The sequence below is a fragment of the Tiliqua scincoides genome, chromosome 3 (genome assembly GCF_035046505.1).
Source record: "Tiliqua scincoides isolate rTilSci1 chromosome 3, rTilSci1.hap2, whole genome shotgun sequence".
NCBI classification, from domain to species: Eukaryota; Metazoa; Chordata; class Lepidosauria; order Squamata; family Scincidae; genus Tiliqua; species Tiliqua scincoides.
The window spans coordinates 6,442,473-6,457,293 of NC_089823.1; the positions used below are offsets into that span (position 1 = coordinate 6,442,473).

The following is a 14,821-nucleotide window of genomic DNA, read 5'->3' on the forward strand; positions in this document are numbered from 1 at the left end:
AATGATGGGTGGTGGCACCACATACTCTCTCATGCTCTTGGCTCCGCACCCTGGGGAGTCAGACACTGTACCTGTTCTATGTCACGTCAGCTGGAGAAAGAATGAAAGTGCAGGAAACACGAGTGTCCTCGGGCGGGGGGAGTAGTTACTGACGTTCCACCAAGGAAAGACCTAGACTTACAGGTAGGGCTCAACAGATAGGGGCCTATCTGCTTTCTTCATGGTCCATTTCTCATCCCACAATAGCTGCCCCATGCAATGGTACATCTTTTGGTATGGTCTTGGGGGGGGGGGCAATGTTTTGTGAATTCCATACCCAGAAGAGCAGATCAAATGACCATCTAGCCCAGATGTCTATTTACAGTGGTGGCCAGTCAAATGCCTTCATCTCCTGCTGGGGAACTTCCCGACTAGCAAAGACACCCCCCCCCAGTTCTTTGCCCTCCAAGACCAGGTACCCAGGGGCATACCCCACATATCATGTGTTTTCAGTAGGGCCGTGGAATTGGATGCAGAAACCAGCATCCAAAACCTTCTGTTTTCTTTCTCCAGAGAACCTGAATGTGTGCATGAGCTCTGCACCAGCTAGCACACTACTGCAATGACATCAAAGTTTTGCACCAAGGAATCTGGTTTGGTTAAATTTTGCAACTCGGACCTAATTGCATAAATTTCCTTATCCTGCACAATTCATTCCAGGTGAGGCAAAAAAATAGAAGTGGCTTATAAATATAGTGCTAAGGCTTAGGGCAGTGGTTCCCAAACCAGTGGGCCGTGACATGGTTGTTGGTGGGTCCCCGAAAGTTGATAGAAAGAAACTAATTGCCTCAAGTCCAGGGGCACTTCAAAAATCAGATACTGTAGCTGCTAATTGCCCTGCAAGGAGCTAAGCTCCTGAAGTTTGCAAGCATGTATAAATATAGGGAGCTAACTAGAAAAATGACCATCAACCATTTATTATTACTTAGAAATAATATTTTATTTCTAGCTCTCTTTTTCATTAAGTCTGGTATACCTCGGTGGGTCCCAACAGAATGCCATTTTAAAAACTGGGTCCTGATGATAAAAAGTTTGGAAACAACTGGCCCAGGGCCTCTTGGTTTTAATTTGAAGTTTTCAAACAACAAAAGCTGACGTTTGCTAGAATAGGAAATCCTTCTGTTTTTAATGCTGCACTTTATTAATTAGAGAAAAGGTTTGTCTCCCACCTCCTTTCAGCGTAAAATTAAAAAGATAAACCCAAGCCTAAAATGTAGCAGACACAGGGCACAATCCTAACCAGGTCTACTTGGAAGTAAGTCCTATTTGGTTCAAAAGGGGGCTTACTTATTTAGTTCAAGGATTGCAGCCACAGAGACCCAGCCCCATGTGCACATCTGACTTGGTCTTGGAAGCCATCTCCCTCTCTCTCCCCCCCACCCTCAGTGCTTGTCCACAGCGTCCTCTTCCCCGGGCTTCTTTTGTGGAAGGGGACGCACTGCACATAAGAGTGGAGTGCATAAGAGTCGGCGCACCTCCTGTTTTTGCAGTGGGGAGGGGGTTGGGCGAGTAAACCTGCTGGCTCAGGCAAAGCAGCCCTGGAGTCCAGCACCCATCCTGTGTCCCACAACGGCCAGGTCTCCAGGGAGCCCAGAACCCAAGCCTCCAGGCACTATCGCTCCACAGTGGCTGTCCTGCCCCTGAACAGGGAGATGCTTTAGCACTTTAGTGGTCAGATGCCATCACATACCTGCCATTCCTGCATTTGCCTGAGCCCTTTCGCAGGTCACAGGTTCTGGCTTGCAGCAGTTTGATCCCTGACCCCACTTAAAAATGAGACCGGTGCCCTTAGCGGTGGATGTGGTGCTTGCCGGACAGACGTGGATCCCGAACTCTGCTCGCTTTAGCCTGTTGCTGTGAACTCCTTTATACATACCTTGACACATGGGGGAGCTAGAAGGGGGGGGCAACTGAAGCTCAGAAGCCTCCCGGTTCCAGCTGTTTCCATCTAGTTGTTTACAGACCCTTCCTGTTGTAATTAGAGTTCTTTAAGCAGAGATCCTTGGGGAACCAGTGTTTTGTTACCTGTTGTCTTAGAGATTTTTTTTGTTTTTTGCATCAAATGATTTGTTATTTATAAGGGCGAAGCAGAGGAGGCATTCCTCTCCTCCAAGTGCCAGCTTTGTCCTTTGTTCTTATTTATTGTGGCTGGTTTGTGGTGGGGGGTACAATGGGTGATGGAGATGAGGGATTCTCTTTGTACGTTAAGAGGCCTGGGTAGCTTTGAAGCCTTTTGGTTTGATTTCTGTACATTGATAAATAAAAGCAATTCTGAACACAATGGCAGCCTGCACTTCCTCACCTTTCCCTCACAGCTGTTGCTTTCATCCCACAGGTTTGGGAAAGGGGGCCCTTGGCTAGGGTGCAAAGAGTGAGGTGGCTTGTCAAGTTCCTGAGGCAGTGAGTTCCGCAGCTTCTGAGCTGCTAGGACAAAGACCCAAACTGAGCCTTGGATCTCAAAGCTGGTCACTTGGCACCAGGCCCAAACACCTCCAGGCACCCACTAGCAAGCAGTCCTTGCTCTGTGCCCCTCTGCAACTCATTTCCTTAGATGTCTGAGCCAAGACAGCAGAGGGGCCTTCCATACAAGCCTGGACACTGTATGAGCAACACAGGCCAGGAAGGCCCTCAAGCAGCTTCAGACACATCTGACTTGGCTGGATTTTTTTTCTCCTGATCTATTTGACAGCCTGGAGCCAGGAACAAGAAGGCACCTGTTTTTGCACATCCTCTAACCACTGCAAGACAAGTCTTTGGGGTGGGAGTAAAAGGGGGATGGCACCGTTTGGGGGGGGGAAGCTGGTAGAACTGTAGAGGGGTGGTTGTGCTGGCATCCTAAGTAGGACCAATTGGCATTTTTCTTCCTCAAACAAGCTTGTACCTGCCAGAACTATATTTGGTTCATTGCCTGCCTAAGGCTGACAGGGTTCACTATCCTCCACACGCATAGCCAGCTGCAAAGGAGGTTTTGTTCCAGGGATGTTTTTAGCCAGACAGTAGAGCAGGGGTGCTCAAACTTTCAACTTTAGGGATGCTGAACCTTTAACAAGTGTATAGGAGAGAGAATTGCAGCAGGTGCAACTTGTCATCCCACAGATGACAAGCTGCACCTGCTGAAATTCTCTCTTCTATACATAAGGACAGCCCCACTGGATCAGGCCATAGGCCCATCTAGTCCAGCTTCCTGTATCTCACAGCGGCCCACCAAATGCCCCAGGGAGCACACCAGATAACAAGAGACCTCATCCTGGTGCCCTCCCTTGCATCTGGCCTTCTGACATAGCCCATTTCTAAAATCAGGAGAAATTTTAGACACTTGTTAAAGGTCCAGCATCCCTAAAGTTGAAAGTTTGAGCACCCCTGCAGTAAAGGAATCCCATGGGGCCAGGGGAGGGCAATGTGGATAGCAGAGATGGATGTCATCCCCTGCACCGTTCGCTCTGGTAGCAAGAGCCCCAGCAGCCACCCAGGAGACGAGGCAGCACTCATTACATTCATTTATTTCAGCGTTTCCCAAACTGTGAGTCACGACCCACTTGGTGGGTCGCAGTCTGAGGCAGATGGGTCATGAGTTGAGAATGCCCACCTTGCCTCCATCTGATTCCAAATTGGAGCCAAATGTGTGTGCACTTGGAGGCTACTTCTGAATGGTGACCCACCTCCGGAAGCCACTCCTGTATCTCACTGGGACCAGGCTGGCCTTCAGAGCCCTCCACAGGCCATGGAATGTGTCTGGAGGTGACTTCAGTGTCACTTGTGGTTTCGTGAAGGCAACTTCTGGTTGCGTCCAGAAGCTTGTTTTGGGTTGTGATGGCACTGCTGGAAGCCAGAGTGGGTCGTGGCTCCGGTAACTTTGAGAACCACTGATCTATTTTAAAGCAAGATGCAGTGCTGCTGCAGCAACCAGAGGTTGAGGGGCCCTTGGGAGCACACAGGTGGATGGGTGGGCATATTTAGCAGCACTGCAAAGAGAGTGACTGCCTACTGCAGCTGCTTTGTCTGCTCAGAGCCTCATGCGCTCCTTGCCCTGGCTTCTCCCTGTGGCTTTCAAGGGCTTGCTTCCTGGCTCCAGCAGGCCCAGCCTGCCAGTGAATGTGGGACTGAGCTGGAGGCTACAGATAGATTTTGGTAAATATCAGGAGAGGGAACCAGAGCAGGCCATTCTCCTTAGTCTCCCAGCTTGCCACTGGGCGATCACAGCATAAGCTGGTAGCTTGGGAGGGATGCAACTCCCTGTTCAGCTCATTCTGCTCTAATACAACTCTAAACTGGCTCCAAAAATCACATAATCATAGATGAAGGGAAATAGATTTTCAAACTTGATCTACATTTTCCCTCAATTTTTTTCCACTTGGGAAACAGGTTGAAGCCTGGGCTGGACTCTGCTCCCCCCCCCCAAAAAAAAACAACTTCTGGGCCCTAATAAAGTATGCAGACACACACACACACACACCTAAAGTTTCATTTCTCCAGGCCAACTCTACTTGGCCAACTCTACTTCCTCTCAAGTTCAGTGTGATTGTGAAAACCAAGCAGGATTGCAGACAAACAATTATTAGGGAAATAGTAGGATGTCAAGAGGGGCAGTGGCTGAGTGGTTAAAGGCACTAGAATGTTGGCTGGAAGGTTGCAGCCGAAGAGTTTGAGACCCTGGTGCTACGGAACAGTGTGAGCTCCTGCTCCTGGCCTCAGCTCCTGCCAACCTAGCAGATTGAAAGCACGCAATCCAAGGAGATAAATAGGCACCACTTCGGTGGGAAGGTAAGAGTGCTCCGTGTGCTTTGGCCTTTAGTCATGCTGGCCACATGACCGCAGAAGATGTCTTGGAGAACGCTGATCTCGGGGTTCACTGCATCATCCTGACTGGTGCTAGCCCCAACTTGACAGCAATGATAGCAAAGAACAGTCCAGATTCCAGCAAAGAATAACGGGCAATTTTGAAATGTTTTATTTTTTGAAAAACAAGAAGCAAAATTCTTCACCTGCATTTCAAATGACCACTGAAGAGGCAGCAAGATGTTTCCGAACCAAAATTCTCTGATGCAAACAAGGGACTCAACAGCTGATGCCCAACTGAGCAAAGTCATTTTAACACCCCTGAACTGTATTAGGGTTCTCTGCTGCGTGGCTTCTCTGGTGGCTGATAAGACTGATTAAAGTTCATTCCACACTCCTGGCACTTATAGGGTTTCCCCCCTGCCTGGGCCTCTGGTGGATCTTAAGGTCATTACTCTGACTGAAGGTCATTCCACACTCCTGGCACTTATAGGGTTTCTCCCCTGTGTGGGTTCTCTGGTGGCGCTTAAGTGCATTACTCCAATTGAAGGTCGTTCCACACTCCTGGCACTTATAGGGTTTCTCCCCTGTGTGGGTTCTGTGGTGGCTTATAAGAGTACTACTCTGACTGAAGGTCATTCCACAGTCCTGGCACTTATAGGGTTTCTCCCCTGTGTGGGTTCTCTGATGGGTGTTTAAGTACATTATTCCGATTGAAGGTCAATCCACACTCCTGGCACTTATAGGGTTTCTCCTGTGTGGGTTCTCTGGTGGTGCTTAAGTGCATTACTCCGATTGAAGGTCAATCCACACTCCTGGCACTTATAGGGTTTCTCCCCTGTGTGGGTTCTCTGGTGGCGCTTAAGTGCATTACTCCAATTGAAGGTCGTTCCACACTCCTGGCACTTATAGGGTTTCTCCCCTGTGTGGGTTCTCTGGTGGCTTATAAGAATACTATTCTGACTGAAGGTCATGCCACACTCCTGGCACTTACAGGGTTTCTTGCTTGTGTGGGTTGTCTGATGGTACTTAAGTGAATAACTGCGATTCATTGTCGTTCCAAACCCCTGGAACTTCAGGGACTTCTGTCCCGTGTGGGCTCTTCGCTGTGAAGACTGAGCCTGCTCTTTCTTTATTCCACTCTGGTCCCAAATCGATGCTGTTGAAATAAGAAAAAAAATCCTGTAAGTGACCAAAGGAAAAAAACATAGTAGTTGGGGAGGTGTGTTGTCCCTGACCCCCACCCCTAATTAAGGAAGAGTAGAGTTTCTAATAGGAATCCGTGAAGCATGGCCGCAGCTTTCTAAGTTCCCCCTCATCGCTGGTGTAAGGATCCACACCAGACAGTAGAAAGCGGAGCCCTCAGCCTTGCATCCTGCCACTACCACCTAGTTACTGACAATGACTGAAACCCTTATACTGGGGTGTGCTGTACAGGAGCGTATTGCCCGGCTCCTTTCCAGCCCAGAACCCTGTCACCTAGTCTAGGTTCCTGTCGCCTAGTCTTCCTGTCACCCGGGCAACTAGGAATCCTGCCTGGGGAGAGACTCAAGTAGTCTCATGACCCGCTTGTGGTCCAACTATGGGCAAGAATGCTCCCTGTGGGGTTAGTGACTTGTCTGTAGCTGTACGCCACTTGATTGTCTAGGTGTCCTAGATCGGGGCTCGATGACTAAATGGGTTCAGGGGGAGCAGCAGAACCTCCCTGATAGCTTGGTAGGCACAAGGAGAAAGCGATCACTGCTTGTGATAGCCAAAAGGCTGGAGCCTGGTGTTCCTCCTCCCTCTCCTGGCTCTCCCCCTGCTGCTGGCCTTGGAGCCTGTCTCCACCTTGCCTTGAGCTCCCCTCCCGCCCTGCAAGCCTGTTTCCTCCAGGTTTCCCCCAGGTAAGTCAGGGGGACCCTCACACACACATATACTTATGCAAAAACAGGAAAACAAAGCGTTAAGCTTTGGAGCCATCGAAGACAACAGTACCCTTCATGTCCTTGTGAAAGGATCTGATGATGCTGAGGAGCCTGGGTGGACATCCAATCTTGGGGAGGATCTTGAAGAGGCCGTCCCTGCTGACCAGGTCGAAAGCCTTCGTGAGATCTATGAAGGCTATAAAGAGTGGCTGTCGTTGTTCCCTGCATTTCTCCTGCAGTTGTCTAAGAGAGAATACCATATCAGTGGTGGACCTGTTGGCTTGGAATCTGCACTGCGATTCTGGATAAATGCTCTCTGCAAGTACCTGGAGCCTCTTTAGTGCAACTCGGGCAAACAGCTTTCCTACATCTCCTAAGGAGGGAGATGCCAGGGTAGTTGTTGCAGTCACCCCTGTTGCCTTTGTTCTTGTACAGTGTGATGATGTTTGCATCCCTCATGTCTTGAGGTACTCCACCTTCTCTCCAGCAGAGACAGAGGATTTCATGCAGCTCAGTGACGATGATCTCTTTGCAGCACTTTAGGACTTCAGCAGGGGTGCTGTCTTTCCCAGGTGCCTTGCCAAAGGCAAGGGAGTCCAGGGCCACGTGAAGTTCTTCTAGGGTTGGTTCACTGTCAAGCTCTTCCAGCACAGGCAGGCACTCAATGTTGTTCAGCGCTTCTTCGGTGACTACATTTTCTCTGGAATATAGCTCAGAGTAGTGCTGCACCCAGAACTTTTGATAGAAATGAGATATTTCACTCTGGTTTTTTCATTGCATTCTCAGATAAATTCTGCATCCAACGGTATATAACACAAGGGTGGTATTCCTAACCAACACGATTTTAGCGTGTCACTCACCAGTTTGCGTCACCCCCCTTGCGCATCACCTGATGTGGCTTATCTTCACACTGGGTCAAATGAGCTGTGTAAGCAGATGAGGTCATGCATGAAATGTGTTTCTTCCACATGCCTGGCCTGATTGGTAGAGTCAGGGCAGGAAGGGGGGGTTGAATGCTCTGGCAACTGAAAGTGTGGCCTTCCTAGGCCTCTGAGCCTTCTGCCATCATTCCAGTGTCAAAGTCATGCTACTGGTCTGAGAGAACCATAGAACCAGAATCAGAGAACCAGAATCAGAGAACACGGGAATCGAACAATCAATCTCCATCACTTGCAAATACTTCTGAGAGCCATCCACAAACTACAATTCCCAGGATCCTATAAGGAGAGCCATCAAAGCACTACACTGATAGAAGTCTGCAGTATTTTCCTCCTTCTCCATTTTGTACTCCAACCCCTTCCTCAAGGAAAGACATTTTTCATCCCTGTTCATTCCACATGAGGAAGTTCCAAATTCCCCAGAGACATCTGTCCTCCGCTGCTCTCCCATCGGAGCTCTCAATGCCCCTTCACTGTTTATGGAGGAATACTTACACTGTTCCTGTCTTGGGCATGTCCTGCACACAGAAGGAGAACCCAAACACAGGGGGGAGCACCCTCTAAAACACACCCACCTCCTCCAAAGGGCAGCCAAGGGACTTCCATCTCATTTATGGCACCATGTCCCAGGCTAGGGCTACCTAGATCTATCCAGCAAGAGACCCAGATCTGGGCTTGTCAGAAAGGGAGGGTCCATCAGGTGTAGCTGCAGCAATGCCCAGGTCATACAGCCTGGTCAACAACTCCCCTTAGCAACATTCAAAGGAGCCAAGGTTCCAACCTGGGGCATCTATCAATGAACAGTCAAAGGATCCTCCTTACCTACAAAGATTACATTGTCATGATTGTCCATCATGACTTCTTCATAGAGTTGCCTCTGGTATGGACTCAGGAGAGCCCACTCTTCACTGCTGAAATGCAGAGCTACCTCTGCAAATGAAATTGGGCTCTGCAAGAAAAAGGAGAAGTGTCCTATTAGCAACAGTTGACCTGCCTAGGCCAGGCCTGCAATCCAAAGGGAGAGGTGCTTCCAGTTCCAGCTTCCAAACTGACACCACAGCCCTGTACACACAAGCCCAAAAGTGAGCCCCACTGCTTCCAACGGGATGTATTCCCAGGAAAGAATATCCAGGACTAAGAAACCTAGGCGTTGTGTAGCTGCTTTCACACATTATACTCCCCATCACTTCTCCCACTTTCCAAAACATGACCTCAGTTTTTGCTGCTCTGGTTGTGGTGGTGGCTTGTCCAAGTGGGTATCTGCCCATTGAAACCCCACACACTATATTACCAGCAGTGCTTTCTACAAACACATGTAACATGCAGACGCAAGAGAGAAAGCAATGGCGTGCAGGGATCACATGTTGACAATGACCAGTCTATGTACTTTGGCACGAGTTAAGGTGTACCAAAGTTTAATGAAAATGTTTAAGGACCAAAATGGGGTTTCAACGGGGACTAACTATTCTGACACACTCACTCTTCAAGTATACAGGGGGGTTCCTACCACAAACTGGAATGTACAGTTGAGCAATAAGGAAGACTGGCTAGAAGGAGGTGAAAACGAAAGGGAATGAGAGAAAAACTCCTTCGAAAGAGCTGTGCAGAGATGGGGAGAATGCAGGGGTTGGAGGTAGATCAGCTGGGCTTTCCGGAAGAACCCTGGAGAAGGAAGGGAAGACTTTGCAGTAGAGAAAAGGAGAACATCAGTGGCATTAGTAGGAAGGAAGAGAACATTTTCTCTTCTGTCATTTGCAGCTAATGACTTTTTATGTAAGAACAAAGTGCTTCTTTCTGGCCATTGTCTGCTTAACAATGTCACATTCTGCTTAATGATGTCACTTATGGCCCTCAGCAGGCACCATGAATGCTAACTTCGGCCCTCTGTATGAAACTGTTTGACATTCCTGGTCTATACTGAGGTGAAAAGGTTGCAGCTAGGAACGTTACAGGAGGAGAAGCCAAGCTGCAAATCCCCCTTACCTGGCCTGAGTGAGATGGGGAGGTGCAGAGATGGGGAGAATGCAGGGGCAGAAGGGATGGAGGTAGATCAGCTGGGTTTTCTGGAGGAACCCTGGAGAAGGAAGGGAAAACCTTGGGGTACAGGGAAAGGAGAACGACAAGGGGGTTAGTAGGAAGGAGGCACAGTGCAGATAGCCCAGACTGAGGCAAAAAAAGCTGCGGCTGGGAACAATACAGGAGGAGAAGCCAAGCTGCAAATCCCCCTTACCTGGCCTGAGTGAGATGAGGAAGTGCAGAGATGGGGAGAATGCAGGGGGAGAAGGGATGGAGGTAGATCAGCTGGGCTTTACAGAAGAACCCTGGAGAAGGAAGGGAAGACCTTGGGGTACAGGGAAAGGAGAACATCAGTGGGATGAGTAGGAAGGAGGCATAGTACAGATAGCCCAGACTGAGGCAAAAAAGCTGCGGCTGGGAATGTTCCAGGAGAAGCCCCAGCTGCAAATCCCCCTTACCTGGCCTGAGTGAGCGGCAGCCATTTCCGTTCCCAAACAGGGTTTGGTTTCCTTGGATGTCGTTTCTCTGCTCTCTGTCAGGAAGAGAAAGGAGACCTGTGTGAGTTTTTAACCCTGTTCACCTGCTTCATGGGCCTGCTTGAATTCCTTGCCAGGGTTTAAGGTGATGGTTGCCCAGGGAGGTGGGAAGGGTCACAGAGGCTTCATGGCTACAAGCTGACTATCTTCAAATGGGGCTGTGTTCGTTTTTCTGCTTCCAACGCTAGAAGCGCCAGAGCAGCATTCTCAGTGTTTGCCCTCCACTGTACCGCATCACACGGTCCACCTATTGGAAGTACCACAGGAAGTAACTGGCCATGATATGATCACCAGTTACTTCCAGCTTGGAGCCCAGATGTGACGCAACAAACGCCAGTAAGAGGCTAGGGGTGGATGGGAGGGTTTTGTGAGCTCATGAACAGCACATGCTGGAGCTCTGTCCGCCGGGCCGAGCCTCCTAGCGCTGTCTGTTGCATTGTGTTGCTGTTCTTGCTGTCAGGTGGCAGGGGTCTAGAGGTCCTGTAGTACCACCAACCACCACCTCAAGTACCACCAGTGGTACAAGTCCCACTGGTCAAGAAACACTGCGCTAGAGGGCTGTTCTTTCCCCTCCTTCTAGCACGCTAAGGTCCTGTTTGCTTTTCCTCTTCTAGCACGCTCGCCAAGCTAGCTGTTTTTCGTTTGAGCTTGTGGCTGGAAGACATGGTGGCCTCCATGCCTTTGGGGTCAATGACCAGACCCCATTTTGTCCTTTGTGAATAGAATTGCTAAAGAAACATGCTAGTGATTTCATTTCCAGCTCTTTTCTAACCAAAAAACGAAGGCAGCCGTAGTCTTAGTTAAGAGGAGGATTGGGAGAGCAGCTTGGCCTCTCTGCAGAAACCACAGGCGTTCCTGGGGGGGGGGGGGCAGATTAGGAGAAATATCCTGAGGCATAACCCAGGAGTGTGGTGGTGCAACCCCCTCCACGCCGCTGAGTTTTTTAAAAAACCAGCCTCTACAAGCCCCAGAAGGCCCGCTGGGACCTCCAGAAGACTGAAAACTAGAAATGACCTTCTTAGGTCTTTCAAAAGTCTCGAGTGTGGGTGGTGCAGGATGGGAGGGGAAGCAATATGGGTTTTTGGCCTTGAGTGGCACAGGGGCCAGGATCGCAACTGGCACTAAAGCTGGTGGAGGGGCAGCAATCACTCTGATACCTGGGAAACCAGAAGAGATCGTTTAAGAGGGGACGGAAGGTCCTTTCATCAGGTCCTTCACCAAAGGGAGGAGGATGGGAGCTTTGCCACTCTGCACTAACACTGGGGGGGGGTCCAGCAATCCCCCTGACATCTGGTTCATGAGAAGAGATGGTTCAATGGGTCAGGCAAAGGGGGGGGAAGTTCCTGTGGGGGGAATAAGAGCACAAAGGGGGTTACATCAGGTCCTTCAGCCGGCACCTGTGGCTGCCTGTCCAGCCAGGCCTCATTTCACAGGTGCAGGAGGAGAGTCTGGACCTGGCCATCCCTGGAGGGGCCTGGGAATAGGACCCCCACACGGGGCTGCGTCAGGTCCTTCACCAGGTGCCTGTGGCTGCCAGTCCACCCTTGACAGTGCAGGAGGAGAGTCCAGCAGCCCTTCTCCCTCCTGGCCTCCCCAGTGCAGAGCCCCAGGGCCATCTCCCCCGCAGCCCCCCAGGACCTGCCAGTTCCCTTCCTAGCTTGGCCGTTCTGCACACACCTGCTGCTCTCCAGCTGCCCCTCCCTGCCCACCTCCCTTCCTCCCTGGCTGGGCTCAGGCCCTCCTGAGGATGCCCTCCTTGAGCCAAGCCTGCATCAAGGCCTCACGCTCCCTCTTCCAGGTTCAGAGTCCTGGTCACAACACGGCCTGCTGGGAAATGTAGTCCCTGGACCCAGCAGACCTCCAAACCTCATTCACAAATCTCTCCCCCCTCCCTCCTGCACAAGCTGCAACTCTAGTTAGGTCTCTCTTAAGAACATAAGAACAGCCCCACTGGATCAGGCCATAGGCCCATCTAGTCCAGCTTCCTGTATCTCACAGCGGCCCACCAAATGCCCCAGGGAGCACACCAGGTAACAAGAGACCTGCAAGGCCTCCTGGGAATTGTAGTTAAGAACATAAGAAGAGCCCCACTGCATCAGGCCATAGGCCCATCTAGTCCAGCTTCCTGTATCTCACAGCGGCCCACCAAATGCCCCAGGGAGCACACCAGGTAACAAGAGACCTGCAAGGCTTCCTGGGAATTGTAGTTAAGAACATAAGAACAACCCCACTGGATCAGGCCATAGGCCCATCTAGTCCAGCTTCCTGTATCTCACAGTGGCCCACCAAATGCCCCAGGGAGCACACCAGATAACAAGAGACCTGCAAGGCTTCCTGGGAATTGTAGTTAAGAACATAAGAACAGCCCCACTGGATCAGGCCATAGGCCCATCTAGTCCAGCTTCCTGTATCTCACAGCGGCCCACCAAATGCCCCAGGGAGCACACCAGATAACAAGAGACCTGGATCCTGGTGCCCTCCCTTGCATCTGGCATTCTGACATAGCCCATTTCTAAAATCAGGAGGTTGCGCACACACATCATGGCTTGTACCCCATAATGGATTTTTCCTCCAGAAACTTGTCCAATCCCCTTTTAAAGGCGTCCAGGCCAGTCGCCGTCACCACATCCTGTGGCAAGGAGTTCCACAGACCAACCACACGCCGAGTAAAGAAATATTTTCTCTTGTCTGTCCTAACTCTCCCAACACTCAATTTTAGTGGGTTTCCAGGAGCAGCAATGGGGGGGGGGGTGACAGAGAGCGAAGCCCCCCCCCCCCATTCCATATACTGGCCACCTGAGCACTGATGGGTCACTGACAACCAAGGCCAATACCATCCTTGGAGGTCATGGTGTTTCACAGCGGAAGGAATTCGTTGCCAGCGGACTGCAACGGGGCAGGCTGTGCTGGGCACCCACTCCCAGGAGGAAAGCCCTATCAGGCACCCAGCGGGGTGGGCAAATGCACAAAGAACGGTTGCTGCTCTCCCAGTGCACAGGTGGCCAGAATATGAGATGGGGGCCTTGCTCTCTGTCATCCCCCCCCCCCAATTGCTGCTTCTGGAAACCTCTAGCAAGATGTCAGGGGAAAGCCGGGGCTGAATGGGACCGGGGCTGGCCAAGGGCTTTCTTGCACACGAACTCTGCAGCCCCGCCTAGGAAATCCCCTGTAAAAGACAGACGTGAGTAGAAATGAATCCTGAGTCTGGCCGCAAACTCCAAGATCCCCTTGCCGGGGGGGGGGGGGAATGCTTTGGTACTTATGGTCTCATCAAAGACAGCAGCGGTTTGTGGGGGGGGGGGAAGAGAGTTTAATGTAGTTCATGTTGATGAGAGTTGTCAGTTTGGGTCCCCTGGGACCAGGGACTACATTTCCCAGCAGGCCCTGCTGTGGCCTGGACTCTGAGCCTGGAAGGGTGAGCAGCCGGCCTTGAGTCTCCTCTTGCACCCCTTAAGTGATGCCTGTGCTAGACTGGGAATCCATTTGTCTGGTGAAGGACTAGATGCAGCCCCTTTGGGGGGTCCTGTTCCCAGGCCCCTCCAGTGATGGCCAGGCCCAGGCTCTCCTCCTGCACTCATGCTGTGCTGGACTGGTGGCCACTGGGGCCTGCTTAGGGACCAGATGCAGTGCCTTTGGGGGTCTGGGCCCTTCACCCCTCCAGTAATCGCCAGGCCCAGACTGTCCTCCTACACCCGTGGAGTGGGGCCTGTACTGTAGTGGCAGCCACTGGGGCCTGGTGAAGGACCTGATGCAGCCCCTTTGGGGGTCCTGTTCCCAGGCCCCTCCAGTGATGGCCAAGCCCAGACTCTCCTCCTGCACTCATGCTGTGCTGGACTGGTGGCCACTGGGGCCTGCTTAGGGACCAGATGCAGTCACTTGGGGGATCCTGCTCCTAGGCCCCTCCAGTGATGGCCAGGCTCAGGCGCTCCTCCTGCCCCATTGAAAGAGCACTTTTGCCTCTTATTCTCTCCACCTTGAGTTTTAGCCCCTCTGCCATGCCTGACCCATTAAACCATCTGTTCTCAAGAGCTAGATATTAGGGTGATTGCTGCCTTCCCCAGTGCCGGTTGCACTAGGACAAGGGTGCCCAAACCCCGGCCCGGGGGCCACTTGCGGCCCTCGAGGCCTCTCAATGCAGCCCTCAGGGACACCCCAGTCTCCAATGAGCCTCTGGCCCTCCGGAGATTTGTTGAAGCCTGCACTGGTCCGACGCAACTTCTCTCAGTGTGAGGGCGACTGTTTGACCTCTCGTGTGAGCTGTGGGATGACAGCTCCCTCCACTGCTTGCTGTTTCACGTCTGTGATGCAGCAGTGGCAGCAAAGGAAAAGCCGGCCTTGCTTTGTGCAAGGCCTTTTATAGGCATTGAGCTATTGCAAGACCTTCATTCATTCATATAAGTTCATCTTTAATATATTCATTTATGTAAACTTATGCAAATTTATTCAAATTTTAAATGTAAATTAATTCTTTTTTTCCCGCTCGGCCCCCAACACAGTGTCAGAGAGCTGATGTGGCCCTCCTGCCAAAAACTTTGGACACCCCTGCACTAGGACCACAAAATGCCATCCCACTGCCCACCAGATACATCCAGAGGCCTTTGGAAGGTCA

The 14,821-nt window shown here is 51.2% G+C and overlaps 1 pseudogene; it reads right to left on the bottom strand.

The window, feature by feature from the left end:
- Positions 1-5,146: 5,146 nt before the first annotated feature.
- LOC136644009 (zinc finger protein 79-like) lies at positions 5,147-5,867 on the bottom strand (annotated as a pseudogene).
- Between the last annotated feature and the right edge of the window lie 8,954 nt (positions 5,868-14,821).